The sequence below is a fragment of the Malania oleifera genome, chromosome 1, assembly GCF_029873635.1.
Source record: "Malania oleifera isolate guangnan ecotype guangnan chromosome 1, ASM2987363v1, whole genome shotgun sequence".
In the NCBI taxonomy this organism is placed as follows: Eukaryota; Viridiplantae; Streptophyta; class Magnoliopsida; order Santalales; family Ximeniaceae; genus Malania; species Malania oleifera.
The window spans coordinates 123,563,298-123,578,911 of NC_080417.1; positions in this window are offsets into that span (position 1 = coordinate 123,563,298).

The window sequence follows — 15,614 nt, forward strand, 5'->3', positions numbered from 1 at the left end:
TCTTGTAGACTTGGTTAGGCTTAGTTGTGAGTACATACTAGAGTATAGGATGTGGATATGGGTAGAGTTGGTTGAAGGTTGTTCGGTTGCTAGACCGGGATTTGTCGACGGTATTCCGTGTTTTTCCTAGGATGACGATTCCAGTAAAAGCAGGGCAGATCATTAATGACTTTCGTGTCGGTGTGATAGGATAGGCCTAGACCTGGCAGGAAGTAGTTGACACAATTAATGTAGATCATGGTGTCAATTGTATGTGTCGTAAGGATACTGATAGATTCCTATTGTGCTGCAGAATGGAGCCCAAGGATAATGACCTGGGAAGTGGCTCCGAGGAGACTGCGAGTGATGAATCTCCTTCTGTGCCTCGAGGTTTGATGAGGCAGGTGTTACAAGAGATTGGGCGGAGTGTGAGGAGACGTGAGCACTTTCCTACTGCTGTGGGGTGCACCATTGAGAGGTTCACACACATGCATCCTCCAATGTTCTCTGGAGGACTTGACCCAACAACAACAGAGGACTGGATGGAGAAAAATGAGAGGATTCTGGAAGTCCTGCACTACAGGGATAGGTAGCGAGTCCTCTATGCTACTTTCCAGCTGTCTAGGGAAGTGAGTCGATGGTGAACTGCGGTGAGTCTACTGGAGAAGTAGAGAATCGGTTCATAGGAAATGACGTGGAGCCATTTCAAGGAGGTGTTATTTGACAGATACTTTTCAGCTTTTGTACTTGATGTGAAGGCAGGTGAGTTTTCTGCTCTGACTAAGGGGAGTTTGACGGTGCAGGGGTATGCGATTCGATACATGGAGTTGTCCCGCTTTGCACCATGTTTAATCTCGAGAGAGTATGAGAAGACTTGGAGGTTCGAGAAGGGCCTAAGGAAGGATATCCGCAGATTGGTGGGTATGCTTCAGATCCGTGAGTTCTCGGTGTTGGTGGATAAAGCCACAGTGATTGAGACTGGTATCTGAGAGGACGAGGTGGATCAGGAATCAAGGAAAAGGACATTACCTTCTAGTTCTCATATAGGATCACGTCAGGGATTGTGGAAGAAAAGGAACAAAGGCTCGGGCTACCGCCAAAATATCAAGCACCAAGATTCTCAAGGGATCCAGACTGGTGGTCGTTGTACCAGGTGCCTCAGACGACACGAGGGTGAGTGTCGGTCTTTTGAAGGTAACTGCTATAACTGTGGTCGGCCTAGTCACATGGCTCGTGATTGTCGTGCACTGAAGCGAGATGTGCCTACATTTAGTGGGAACCGAGGGAGCAATCAGATACCTAGGGGAACCGTTCAGACGAATACAGCTCCGTCCAGACTATATTCTTTTACTCCAGTGGACGCTGAGCATGTAGGGAACGTGGTGACATGTACCTTATTATTGCTTTCGAATAAGGCTTCAATTTTATTTGATTCGGGTGCAACCCATTCTTTTGTATCTGTGAGTTTTGTGAGACGGTGTGGGGTTGAGACCCAAAACATGAATGAGGTGTTATCTGTTACTACGCCATCTGGGAGTGTATCTTTCTATAAGAAGATGTTGGTAGACTGCCCAATGGAAATTCAGGGAAAGCTGCTACCAGTAAATCTTGTTGTATATGACATGTTGGGGTTCGATGTCATTTTGGGGATGGATTGGTTGTTCTCCAGTTATGCTATGATCGACTGTCGTAGGAAGGTGGTAGTTTTCTGACCTCTTGAGGAACAGGAGTACGAATTTGTGGGATTGTGTGTGCGTTCAGCGCCACAGATTTTGTCGGTACTACAGGCGAGGAGGCTACTCTTGAACGGATGTTATGGGTACCTAGCTTGTGTGTAGGAACCGTCGCGAAATGAGTTGAGGCTCGAGGACATTAGGGTAGTCAGGAGTTTTCGGATATATTTCTAGATGATTTGCCCGGTTTACCTCCGGATCATAAGGTCGAGTTTACGATAGAGATGCTGCCTGGTAAGGCATTGATCTCTAAAGCTCCATACCGGATGGCTCCAGCAGAACTTTGGGAGTTGAAGGAGCAGTTTCAAGAATTATTGGACAAGGGATTCATTCAACCTATTGTTTCGCCCTTGGGAGCTCCAGTATTGTTTGTGAAGAAGAATGACGGGTCGATGCAGATGTGCATTGATTACTGTGAGATTAAGAAAGTAATTATGAAGAATCGCTATCCTTTACCTCGTATAGATGATCTTTTTGATCAGCTGCAGGGGACGCGGGTCTTTTCGAAGATCGACTTGCGGTCAGGATATCATCAAGTGAGGGTTAAATTGGAGGATGTAGCGAAGACAGCTTTCGGAACCAGATATAGCCACTATAAGTTTTTAGTCATGCCTTTTGGGTTGACGAATGCTCTGGCGGTGTTCATGGATCTGATGAACAAGGTTTCCAAGAGTACCTAGATCGATTCGTAGTGGTATTCATTGACGACATTCTGGTATACTCGAGGAGTACAGAAGAGCACGTGGAACATTTGAAGTTAGTGCTACAAATTCTGCGGGAGAAGAAGTTGTATGCTAAACTGAAGAAAAGTGAATTGAGTTAGATTGCGTTCTTAGGCCATGTGGTTACTGGGGATGGTATATTAGTTGATCCTAGCAAGATTGAAGTTGTGGTCGATAGGGTAAGGCCAAAGAATGTGTAGGAGGTTCGAAGTTTTCTGGGACTGGCGGGTTACTATCGTCGGTTTGTAGAGGGTTTCTCTAAGCTGTCTGGACCTCTGACATAATTGACCGGGAAAGGAGTACAGTTTGACTGGACTAGTGATTGCGAGCAATGTTTTCAGGAATTAAAGCACCAGCTGGTTACTGCTCCAGTGTTGACTATTCTTTCGGGGGATGGTGGGTTTGTGATTTATAGCGACGCGTCTTTGAAAGGCCTGGGATGTGTGCTTATACAGTAGGGTAAGGTAGTAGCTTATGCCTCTCGGCAACTGATGGAATATGAGAAGAACTACCTTACGCATGATTTGGAGTGGGCTGCTGTTATATATGCACTGAAGATCTAGCGACACTATCTGTATGGTGTGCAGTGTGAGATCTTCACAGACCATAAGAGCCTCAGGTATTTCTTCACTCAGAAGGAGTTGAATATGAGACAGAGGCGGTGGCTATAGTTGATCAAGGACTACGACTACACGATCAATTATCACCGAGGAAAGGCTAATGTGGTAGCAGATGCGTTGAGTCGGAAGTCAGAGCATGCAGTAGTAATTGCAATTGTAGCTCAGCATCATGTCAGGCGAGATCTAGAAAGCCTTGGCGTGGAGTTGGTGTCTGGTGATCATCAGGCTTTCATTGCTAACTTGGTGGTCCAGCCGAATTTATTTGAGCGTATAAAAGCCGCACAGGCTAGTGATGCAGAGTTGGCAAAGGTTATGGAAAAGGTACAATAGGGACTGGCTACGGAGTTTAACATCTCTGAGGGAGGTGTGCTGAGATTTGGAACTAGGGTATGTGTTCCGAACAACGATGAGATCAGAAGGACGATTCTAGAGGAGGCGCATTGTTCTATATATACGGTACATCCGGGTAGTACAAAAATGTATCGAGAATTGCGCGAGACCTTCTGGTGGCCTGGTATGAAGAGGCAGATTGCTCAGTTCATGGAGCAATGTCTGACGTGTCAGTAGGTGAAAGCTGAACATCAGAGGCCAGCAGGGCTGTTGCATCCTTTGCCTATTCCGGTGTGGAAATAAGAGCATATTTCCATGGATTTTGTGACTGGATTGCCGCCAGTACTTCACGGGCAAAATGCTATTTTGGTGATCGTGGATAGATTGACGAAATCTGCTCATTTCATAACGATGAAAGTTGGCTATCCATTGAGTAGGCTAGCATATTTGTATATGCATGAGATTGTGAGAATGCACGGAGTACCGGTGTCCATAGTATTGGATCGAGAACCGAGGTTTACTTCTCGATTCTGAATGAGCTTGCAGGAGGCATTGGGGATGAAGCTTACTTTCAGTACAGCGTTTCACCCCCAAACTGATGGACAGTCGGAGAGGATAGGGGTGAGCATAATTCGGTGAAAATCGAATTAACTGAATTAACCGGCCAAAATAGGTCGGTTCGGTTCGGGTAAAAATCCCGATTCAGTTATAATTCTACAAAATTCCGATTAATCGGTTTCAATTCGATTAAGGGTAAAAAAAATTTCGGTTAACCGATTAACCGAATTACTAATTAATTAGATTTTAAATATAATTTATGAATATAATTTTTGCTTATGCAAGTGCATTAAGGAGTTTAATTAAGCTTGCTTATACTCGGCATTATTATTATTATTATTTTTTGTCATTGTTTTTCTTGTTTTGGATTCTTTGTTCTATGGTAAAGTATTATTTTCATTAATAAAATTAATAAATAAGGTATTTAATTAAGCTAGATTTGGTTTTAAAAAAAAATTATAATTGTATTATGTTTCTAGCAATTAATTTTAAATGATTTTAATTAAAATCGGTTAATCGAATTACCCGAATGGGTAATTCGGTCGAGGTCGGTTTGGTGTCCTTCGTCAATTTGGTCGGTTTGGTTAATGGTATTATTTAACCGAATTTTTCAGTTAATTCGGTTAATTACCCGAATTTAACCGAACCGACTGTTTGCTCACCCCTAGGAGAGGACGATATAGATATTAGAAGATATGTTGCAAGCGTGTGTGTTAGACTTTGGTGGTAGCTAGATACATTTTATGCCACACTTGTAGAGTTCGCTTATAATAACAGCTTCCAGCCTAGCATCGAGATGGCACCGTTCGAGGTTTTGTGTGGTCGGAGGTGTCAATTTCCTTTGTGTTGGGATAAGGTTGGTAAACATCAGGTGTTAAGACATGAACTTGTGCAGCAGGCGTCTGAGAAGGTGGGTTTGATCTGGGAGAGGATTAGATCAGCTCAGAGTCGGAAGAAGAGTTACGCAAATATTCACCACTGTGAGTTAGGGTTCGAAGTGGGAGGTAAAGTATTTCTGCGTATTGCTCCGATGAAAGGGGTGATGAGATTTGGGAGGAAGGGCAAGCTGAGCCCGAGGTATATTAGACCATTCAAGGTACTTGAGCGAGTGGGTTCGGTAGCCTACAAGATTGCATTACCTCCAGCACTTTCGAGGGCCCACGATGTGTTTCACGTATCCATGTTGAGGAGGTATGTGTTGGATCCTTCACATGTTATTAGCTATGATGAGTTGGAAATTGAGGATACTTTAGCGTATGAGGAGATACCTGTTCAGGTTCTGGACCGTAAAGTTCAAAAGATTCGTACCAAAGAGATTTCGTTTGTGACGACCTCAAAATTCTTACCATTTTTTTTTATAAATATATCTTTGTATCAACATTCATACCTAAGCTGCAGAAACACAAATCATGCAACCATTTACATATATATACAAAACAACACCAGAATCCAGTGTCTACAAACCATAGCCATACAAAAATGCCCTTCTATCATCATCTACTCAAAAATATACCCAACTCTGTCAAAAACTCACCCTAAACCAGGGTGATCAAACACTCTTTCTATCCACGAGCCTGATCTGCTCGCCTAACTGGCTCACCTGAAAAATGTTAGAGTAATGGGGTGAGTCGACGCTCAGTAAGTGGAAATATGCTATTACTAGTGTGTGGCAGCTAAGTTAAGAATACTTTTAAAAAAATGGCAACTGAATTGTAATGCAACAATCTGTAAAATACATCTTTCAAGCATATCTATCTTTCTCAATTTAAAATATACTGTATCGTCTGTATTTTCTACTTTTCATACTGATAATATCATACTATACTCGTCATATACTGTAAACTGTATACATATACATAACTGTGTTTTATCTCTAGGACTCTGTACGTCATGATTTGACCCCTCATGATAGGGTTGTGCGGCCTGTAGGCGGGACTTCTTCTGGTCGGCCCTTCAGATAAGTCAATATACTCTACTCTACCTCAGCCCGGCCAAACTGCATACTCTCCTAGGCGCAGGACTGGCTGCTACCTCGTCAAATCAGCCCCCTCAACCCAGTGAACTGGGGAGCTGCAAACTCTCCGAGCACGGTTGACGGTACCCACACACTGTCTGAGATATATGATTGCACTCTATCTGTATCTAGCAACGGTACCGTGCTCTGTAATCTATATCTGTACTGTAACTATCTGTAATTTTTCCACAGGGATCTGATACTATATATATATATATTCATATATACTCTTTTACTATTTTCGCCATGTTTCCAAAATTACCATAATGCTATCTTTCTGTACTATAAATACTATAAACTTTGTATACTGTATCTGTATCATCTTGATGCTACCTCAATATATATATGTATCTATTTGTATCTCTGTCTATATTCTCTGTTTGTATACTCTGTATGTTATGGTAATCGAAAACATGGCATACTATAACTTTACATATACTGTTCTGTATGAAACTGTGATATAAATACTAATTTGAATAAAATTGTATGCATGTATATGTATATATGTATATATCTATTCCATGAAACTATTCATATAAAAACTGTATATACAAGTACATTTCTCTGTATAATCTCTGTGAATATATATCTATATCTGTATGTTCTATATGATTCCATATACTAAGAAAAATTATACAAACTGTACATATTGTCTACATCTATGCATTCAGTATAGTATGATATATATATATATATATTATAAATGTTATACAAATTCCTCCATCTCATGAAAATCTACTCAGGCCACACAATCATTTAAACTCATATTTTGTGAAAACTGTATAGTAAACTGGTATGAACATATATTTATGAAATTGCTATTAACTTTATTAAAACTCCTAGCATAGCATATTTCCCTTACCTTAACTCTGAAAAGCCCCTACAAAATTTTGGCTCTATACCCGCAGGGTTCCTAACTCAACATCTTGGAAACACAATTCCCCAGAACAAAACATCAGTATTTCTTAGCCTACATCATTTCCTATAACTGCCAAGAAATCAAAAACTGAATAAAATACCTTACCCGGAATTTGGGATGAAATCCAACTTCGTTTTCCCGACGATCCGCTCCAGCAGACTTGTAGAGAATTCCGCCAAGAACGTCGTGGTAGCTTTGGATAGTTGATCCGACGAATGGTGGGGCCGAAATCGAAGAGAGAAGGGAGAGGGAGACGTAGAGAAAGAGAGAGAGAGAGAGGGATGCTGAAAATGACAAAATATCCCGGTTTCCCGCTATTTATATTGCCAGATTCGTCGACGAGACACGTCTCCTCGTCGACGAGTCTTTCAATAAATTCATCGACGAGTCCCTGTAGTCATCGACGAAATTCAGGCTGCTCCATAACCGCTCTCAGTATTTTCTCGTCGACGTTACCCTGTATTCATCGACGAATTTCCTTATGTACTCATCGACAAGGGCCTGTATTCATCGACAAGTTTCCTTATGCACTCGTTGACGAAGCCCTGTATTCGTTGACGAGTTCTGACAATTTCTTGATATTATTATTATCTCAAAAATGTGATGTCATTGACGAACGCTCCACGTTCGTCGACGAAGTCTACTGCCTCCTTCTGTTCCTGTTTCTATTTTCCTCTCTCTTTAATATTTAAATATCAGTATTTTATGGGTCGTTACACTGTTAGTGAAGGTATTGTGGCGAAACACGAGGTTGAGGAAGCTTCTTGGGAACTAGAAACGGAAATACGCTTGAAGTATCTACAGTTGTTTTAAGCACTTGTACATGATCCTACTATGGGTTGGGATAGGTGGTTAGTCGTCGGGAGTGTATGTATTGTGAACTCCTGAGACAGTTGTATATGTGACCATGGTATTCCTTCGCCATAAGTGAGGGTATGTATGTGTATGTGTATGATGGGGCTACGTTGTAGTGGTCGCCAGTTTTTCTCTAGAGTGGTGTATATGTGTTCAATTGTATGTGTGAGTCTGTGAATAAGAGATGACAAATTTTGAGGACGAAATTTTTGTAAGGAGAGGAGATTGTAATAACCCAAACCGTGATAAGTGATTTTAAATATTTAAAGAGAGGGGCATTTTGGTAAAAGAGTAGGCCTCGTCGACGAAGTCATATTTCATCGACAAAGTTTTGTCCTTCTCGTCGACGAAATTTAGAGACTCGTTGATGAGGAGAAGTCGAGGAGTTTCGGAAATCGGGAATATCAGGATTCGTCAACGAATTCCCCGTCTTGTCGACGAGAGGACTATAGAGCCTCGTCGACGAGGACACCATTTCGTCGACGAGTTTGCCCAGGTCAAAGGGCTATAAATATCATTTTCCTTTCCTTCTTCATTAAGAAACTCAAATTCTATCTCTCTCTCTCTCTAAAACTCTCCCTACTCTCTCTCTCTCTAGATTTCTTCGCCGATCATTCCTGGAATTGGGAATCTAAAGTTACCACGAGGATCGTGGAAGGATTCTCTACAAGTTCTACGGATCGGAATCCCGTTTCAGAGATTTTTGGGTTTCGGCGTAAAATCGAGGTAAGGCTCGGATTTCATTTCTGATCCAGTAGTTTTGTAGGAAATTGTCTTGTGAGCATATTCTGTACTGTGATTTGTAGGTTTTGGAACTCGGTTCGCTGTTTAGGGACCTAAGAGTTCAGGATTTCCTATTCGGGAAAAAGGTAAGGGAAACTGTGTTTATATTGGTTATTTTTGAAATCGGACTCAGTGGAACTGTGGTTCACGGTCCTGTGTGTGTTTTGGCTACTCATTTGAGGGGAATCTAACAGGGAAAACTATGGGTTTTTCATTGTTACAGTTTTGGGAAAAAGGGGACGACGAGCTGCATCCCTGGTTTTGTTGAAAACCGAGCATATATGGTGATTTGTATTGTGTTATTGGGATGGTCATGCCTTGACTTGTTTAAACTGTATTTGTTTGGAAAACCATGATTTAGATTACCAAATGGGTGTGGTTTGTTTGGTTATATGAGCATGTATGTCTGTGTGACTATTGAAATGCTAGTAAGAACGGGGTTCCGAATTGTTCTAGGTACTGAGAGTGTCCTGCTCTATATCTGAGGGCGTGTTTTTATCACCTGCCACGTAGGCAAGAGTGTCCGGCTCTATATCCAAGGGCGTGAGCCTATATCGGCAAATCAAGTCGAAGGGTGTGGATCCACCAGTTAGCGCCGGTACGATGCCATGGGAGTCAAGGACTAGTCATGTGCCGGCGACGTCGTGTTCACGAGTTGGCTATGGGCCAATGCCTTATGTCACGGGTTGGCTTCGGGCCGAAGAGTGTGACGACACCAGGATTGCTGATCATGTGTATGTGTGCATATATGTACTGTGTAAACTAGTACTGGATTGCATTTAACTGCGTGTATGTTGCATCATGAAAACACTCAAATGCCACAATCTGATATAACCTGTGTTCTTCCTTACTGAGAGGTGTCTCACCCCTGCTTAGCGTACATTTTTACAGGTCCTTCGAGTAACCGGAACTAACGTCCTGGTGTAGGGAGCATAGTGGCCGGTGTACTATGGTTAGCGCTTGGGTAAATGCTAGGACGGGATTTTTTGTGGGTTGCCATTTTAAGATGTATTTAGGCACCCGTTTGTAGTTTTTTATAGAGCCGTGTTCTGCTCTTGTATAGACTCTGGTATGGTACTGCATATGTATATACAAAATGACCTTTTTCCGCTGCTTATATGATTGTGTTAGGGTGCTTGGGAACCCCACGGGATCGGACCCTCATCCTTTGTACTGTATCATTGGATGTTTTATCGGAGACAGACAGGTTAGATTACATTTTCACCCTCGGGTTCCATTTCCGGGTTCGGGGCGTGACAGGATTTCTCGTGGGGTCGTCGAGGCCATAACCCCAAATTTGGGATGAGGGGATTATTAAGGGACTTATTATTTAATTTGTATTGATTTAGAAATGCTAGAATATTAAGCATCTAAGGTTGAAGTAGGATTTTCAGAATTTAGGGCCTAGGTGATCGTCGCGGGTGTAATTTCGGGACCTGCGGGTGTAATTTCGGGACCTATAGGCGTAGTTCAAAAAATTAAGTGAGAGTGTTAAATAATAGTTTAAATGTTAATTTGGGGTATGTGGAGCCTAAGGAAGGTTAGTTGGGTATTATTTTAGGGAAATGAGTTAATTAATTTAGGAAAAATGCAAATTACAGGATTTGAGTTTTAGGCGCCAAGGGCGTAGGATTTGGGTCCTAATGAGACTCTCAATAACTCAGGTAAGGGAAATAAATTATAACAGTATTTTTAGAGCTACTATTTGAATTTATATGTGAAAAATGAGCATATGGTATTTTGTCTGTAAACTATTATGATATAAATATTAGATAAATTGTATGACATTTGAGTAATATTAAATTGTGATATTTTGGAGTGTGAAATTAATATATTATGAATATTAGATGAAAATTGTGTGGCATATGATATATATTGAAAAATGTGAAATATAACGATGAGTAATTCATGAGAAAATATTGAAATGAGAATTATTGTTGTGATTAGTGGAAAATAATAAAATATGGTATTTTTATGTGAGTAGAAATGGTTTGCATGAAAAATGAGATTTTTGCAAATTACTGACATGGGTATTTTGAGAAATATTGAAATACGTGAAACACGATATATACTATTATAAAATGATTGTACAGAAAATTATGAGAACATTTATATTAAGATGAATTGAGATATACTTATATGAGATTAATGATGTATATTGATATGGAAATATTGAAACGTGAAAATGAGAACGTGAATTCTGAAACGTATATACTGAAAATATGATTGATGAAATGTCAATACCGCATAATGATTGCGGGTATGTGGTAGTGAATCCTGATGGATGGTTGTGGAAACCCTAATGATGGGTTGTAATATTGAGCACGGTACCGTTGCTAGTGGTGTAGTGCAACCACACGGACTCTTGGAGCATGTAGCGTGATAGATGACTGAGCTGTTTTGTAGAGTTGTTGTGCCCCCTGAGTCCGGATCAGGGTATAGGCCGACCAGTCGTACTACAAACGTAAGATGTATGTGATATGATATTTTGATCTAACCGAGTCAGCCAACCGCGGTTAGATCCAACCTTCGGGTCGCACAACCTTAACCATGGGGGGAAGCATGGCGTGTAAAGAAAGATCCTTAGGGTAGCCATGAGTTACAGACGCGATGTTGGTACTAGGTACCAAGGATACTCATGAGCTGGATAGTAAAATGGAAATGGAAAGTAAAAGAATGATAAAATGAGCTAAAGTGAGAAATGAAAGAAATAATGGAAATTGAGAAATAAAGAATGGTAGAATTGAGAAATGAAACCATGTGAGTTAATAATATAAATAATTGAGGTGAAGTGAAACTCGTCGCTTAAGGGCTTACTGAGTATGGTGAGTGCCCTAATAGGTGTCAGATGTGGCTATACCTGTCTGCATGACGTGTTAGGGCAAAGGGAAGCTACATATATGGGTGGGTAATCTTCCTTATTCTCAGGAATTTCGTAAGTAAATATGTGTTGGATTGATTGAATTTGAGAAATGATTTTAAAGCTTATAAAAGCTTGTGTTGTATATCTGCATGATTATGAGAATATATTTATCAGTGTATTTTTCTTAGATGAAATGTGGATATGAAAAGTAAAGTTTATTATAACTGAACTCATATGGCCACATACTGTAAATAATTTATTCCTTCTTAATGAAATGTGTCTCACCTAAATTATCTAAATTTTTCAGGAAACAGGGATAGGCCAGGTGATAGAACTCAGTGACCATAGGAAGCTGAGTCCCTGACACATAGGGTGAGTTTTTAGACTATGGGAGGTGTAGTTCCCCTAGAGTTGAGTTGTTTTTGAGTTTGTGATAGTGATGTATATATATGTATGTTGATACTCTAGGTATTGAATTCTGACTGTTATGTATATACCGTCTTCCGCTGTTAGGTTGTATAAATAAAATGACATTTTACCCGGTACCCAATGTGGGTCGGGTCACATGGATGGTAATAGGGTTGTTGACGTGGCCGATTGGTGAATATTGTTGATGACGAGTGAATATTTATTTATTATTGTAAAAAAAATTGTACGAAAATCTGGGTATCACAGAAACAGTAATATTTATCCCCTCTATAAATGAAACCTTTGGATGAAAAAATTTATGAGTTTTTTCCATTTTTGTTTTTATTTTTTAATAAAATATTAAATAGTTTGATTAGGAAAACATTTCCCATTTTGATCCTTATGTAATTTCGTTGGACCGTCCAGTGAGATTTAAAGGGTCAGGGCAATTCAGGTGTTGATACGTGGCGAGAAAATCTCGCTCGACAATCCAGTGAGACTTAAACTAATTTTTTGAAAAAAGTAAATAACAAAAAATAAAATTAAAGTTGCAAAAAAGAAAGACAGATATTACAAAACTAATAATTATATATTTAATAAATAAGAAGCGAATGCTAAATCAGTAAGAAAAAAAATGTCATTGTAGTCCAATGAGATTGATAAGTAAGTTTCGTCAAAAAAATAAATTGCCAAAAAAACAAAAATAAAATGGACGAAAGTTCCACTATTCTCTACATTTCTTTTTATATATATATATATAAATAATATATATATATTATATGTTTCTTAAATAAAATATTATGAAATAAATATTGATTTAATATTACTAAATTTTTTTAAAAAAATAAAATTTGACTTAAGACAAAAATCATTCAATTCTATAATTAAAAGGTTATAAAAAGTGAAATAATTTTGATAAAAATGTTAGTAATTTTATAAAAATTTAAGACGATAATGAGGAAATTTTTAATAATTTATAAAAGTGATAAATTAGTTGAGCTATTTTGAATTTTTTAAATTTCACATCATAGCTCTCCACCCAAAGTTGTCATGATAGCCTATGCAAGCCCAATTATTGGCATTTATTAGTGACATGACCTGGACAATTCTGACCCCCGCTCTACCCTTGACTTCTAGCTTTCTCTTGCTGGCTGCTACGATTTTTCTTTTTTCCCCAAACTACCCTTTCCTTAGCTTCAAAGCTCTCTAGTTGCAATCAATGGGCATTTTAATTTTTTTTAATTATGGATAAATGGGCATTTTTGGAACAATCAATGCTAGAAAAAAAGATACATCAAAACTCTCTGTCAGCATATGCGCGCGTAGATATATATATAATACACATAGAGACTAACTTGTGAGACATAAAAATAAATAATATTTTTAACATAAAAGGAGTCTCAGGCTGCACCTAAGGAATCTCACTTGTTAGCAGTTAAGAGGATACTCAGGTACCTTGTTGGGACTATTGAGTTAGGTTTGTGGTACCCTAAGCATACTTCATTTGAGATTGTCAGTTACACGGATGCTGACTTTGTCGGTAGTAAAGTAGATCGAAAAAACACTAGCAGCACTTGCCATTACTTAGGACAATCTTTGGTTTCTTGGTTCTCCAAGAAATAGAACTTTGTTGCTTTATTCACAGTCGAAGTTGAATATATTGTGGCTGAAAATTGTTGTGCTCAAACGCTTTATATGAAGCAACAACTTATGGACTTTAGGTTGCACTATGACACTATTCCAATCAAATGTGATAACACAAGTGCAATCAATATTTCAAAGAATCTCATCTCATATTCACGAACCAAACACATTGAAATTAGACATTATTTTATTTGTGATCATGTGCAAATGGGGGATGTGGCACTTGAGTTCGTGTGCACTAATCAATAGTGAGCTGACATACTCACAAAACCTCTTTAGGAGGATAGATTTATACAGATTAAACGTGACTTAGGTCTAATGCATAGTAGAGATGCCACTTAAGAATATGATAGAGTGCACAAACTGAGAGGGAGCTATTTAACTTAGAAAACTACGGCTCTAAAAATTTAAGTCTATCCTTGCTATACTTCATACTTTCTGAGATTATTTGTGTTATTCATTTTGCACTACATGATTATTCTATCTTTTGGATGTTGACAGTTATACTTATAATTAGTTATGTTGATCCATACTGGACTGTTTGAGTTGATTGTTATGGATTATCGTAAACTTGAAATCAATCAAGTCCTTGATATACATTTTTTTTTTTTTGGAAATGCTCCACTTTCAAACGACATGCTACCGAAATTTCTAAAAATTATTTTTCCAAAACCATATCTTGTATTTGGATGACTATTATCCATTGCTTGCCTATAAGCTTTTATCTTTTCTTCCTTAACTCTTTTGTTGATGCCAAAAGGAGGAGAGATAGGTAAAACTGGGTAAATATCTTGATTGCAAATCTTCCTTTCCTTATATGCTTGAGTTTTAAAATTCATTTATGTATACTCTCAAGGGGAGCCTTTTATGGCTATACCCACTTTTGCACAAAGTATTTGTCATTATCAAAAAATGGGAGAATGTTGACCTCATTGGTCATATCCCATTTTGATAATGACAAATATCTTTATATTTAACCTATGTCATGAGTTTGTGTGCAGGATCACTCTACGCATGAAATGGAAAAGAATCATATCACTTGGTGGCGCATGGTGACTCTGAGGAAATGAAAACCAAATTGTTTACATTTGTATTTTATGTTTAAATTAATTCAAGTCTATAATAATCAAAGGATTGTAATAATTAAAAGAATTGTAATAATTAATGCATTACATGCATGGTAGGACTATAAGCTCAATGACCTTAGATCGACCCTAGGTCCCTACACATCACTTGCACATATCCCCTCTATCTTACAAATTATAATTATGCAAACAGGAGTAAACTACACTCAAAATCAAGACCCAAATAAATAATTAAAAGTCACTCGGTCAACCGAACATAGTTGATTATATTCAGCTCAGTCAACCGAACCACTCAGGGGTCAATAGTTTGACCAAGGTTCGGCCGACCGAATGGTTTTGAAAGTATCTTCCATAGTCAACCGAACTGCCTCATGTCTGACACCCAACTGTTCAGCCGATTGAACCTCTAGTTCATTTATGATTGAGTCGATCGAACCATATGAATAGCAGACTGAATGTCAAATATAGTCGATAGAACCTCAAATGCTTTCAAAATTGTCTTAATTCAGTCAACTATATCTATAGTTCAAAAGTGCCTCGGTCGACCGAACTTAGCAATTGAATCAACCGAACTTAAAATATAATCGACCGAAACTCTTGAGTTGCCATATTTTTTACCACGTAACTGAGGTTAATTAAGGATAAATTGGATTAAAAGTATATTAAACAAATTTAATAATTTCCTCTATGTCCCAACGATCAATTTTTTGGTATAGGCTATATATATACCCTCATTTGCAAAGATTAAGGATTAATTAGCACCGCGATTAAGAAAATTTTTCTCTGAAATTCTTTTAGTTACACATTCTTATACAAGCCTATATACCTTACCTTTTACTCATTCCATTGCAAAATCATATTGAGTGAGAGTATCTTGAGATTACCTACATTTCTATTGCAAGCTTTTACTCTCTTGTTTGTGATTGTTTGTTGATTTTTAAAAAAAGTTAAGCCCAAAAGTTTTTACCCATTGATTTAATTCATAAATTTATTTTGTGGGGAAACTTTTATAAGCTTGTGAGTCTTTACATTTTTATTGCAAGACTTTTGAGCTTATCTTGTGTTTTCTTTGAAGAAAATATTTTTGACAAGCTTGTGTTC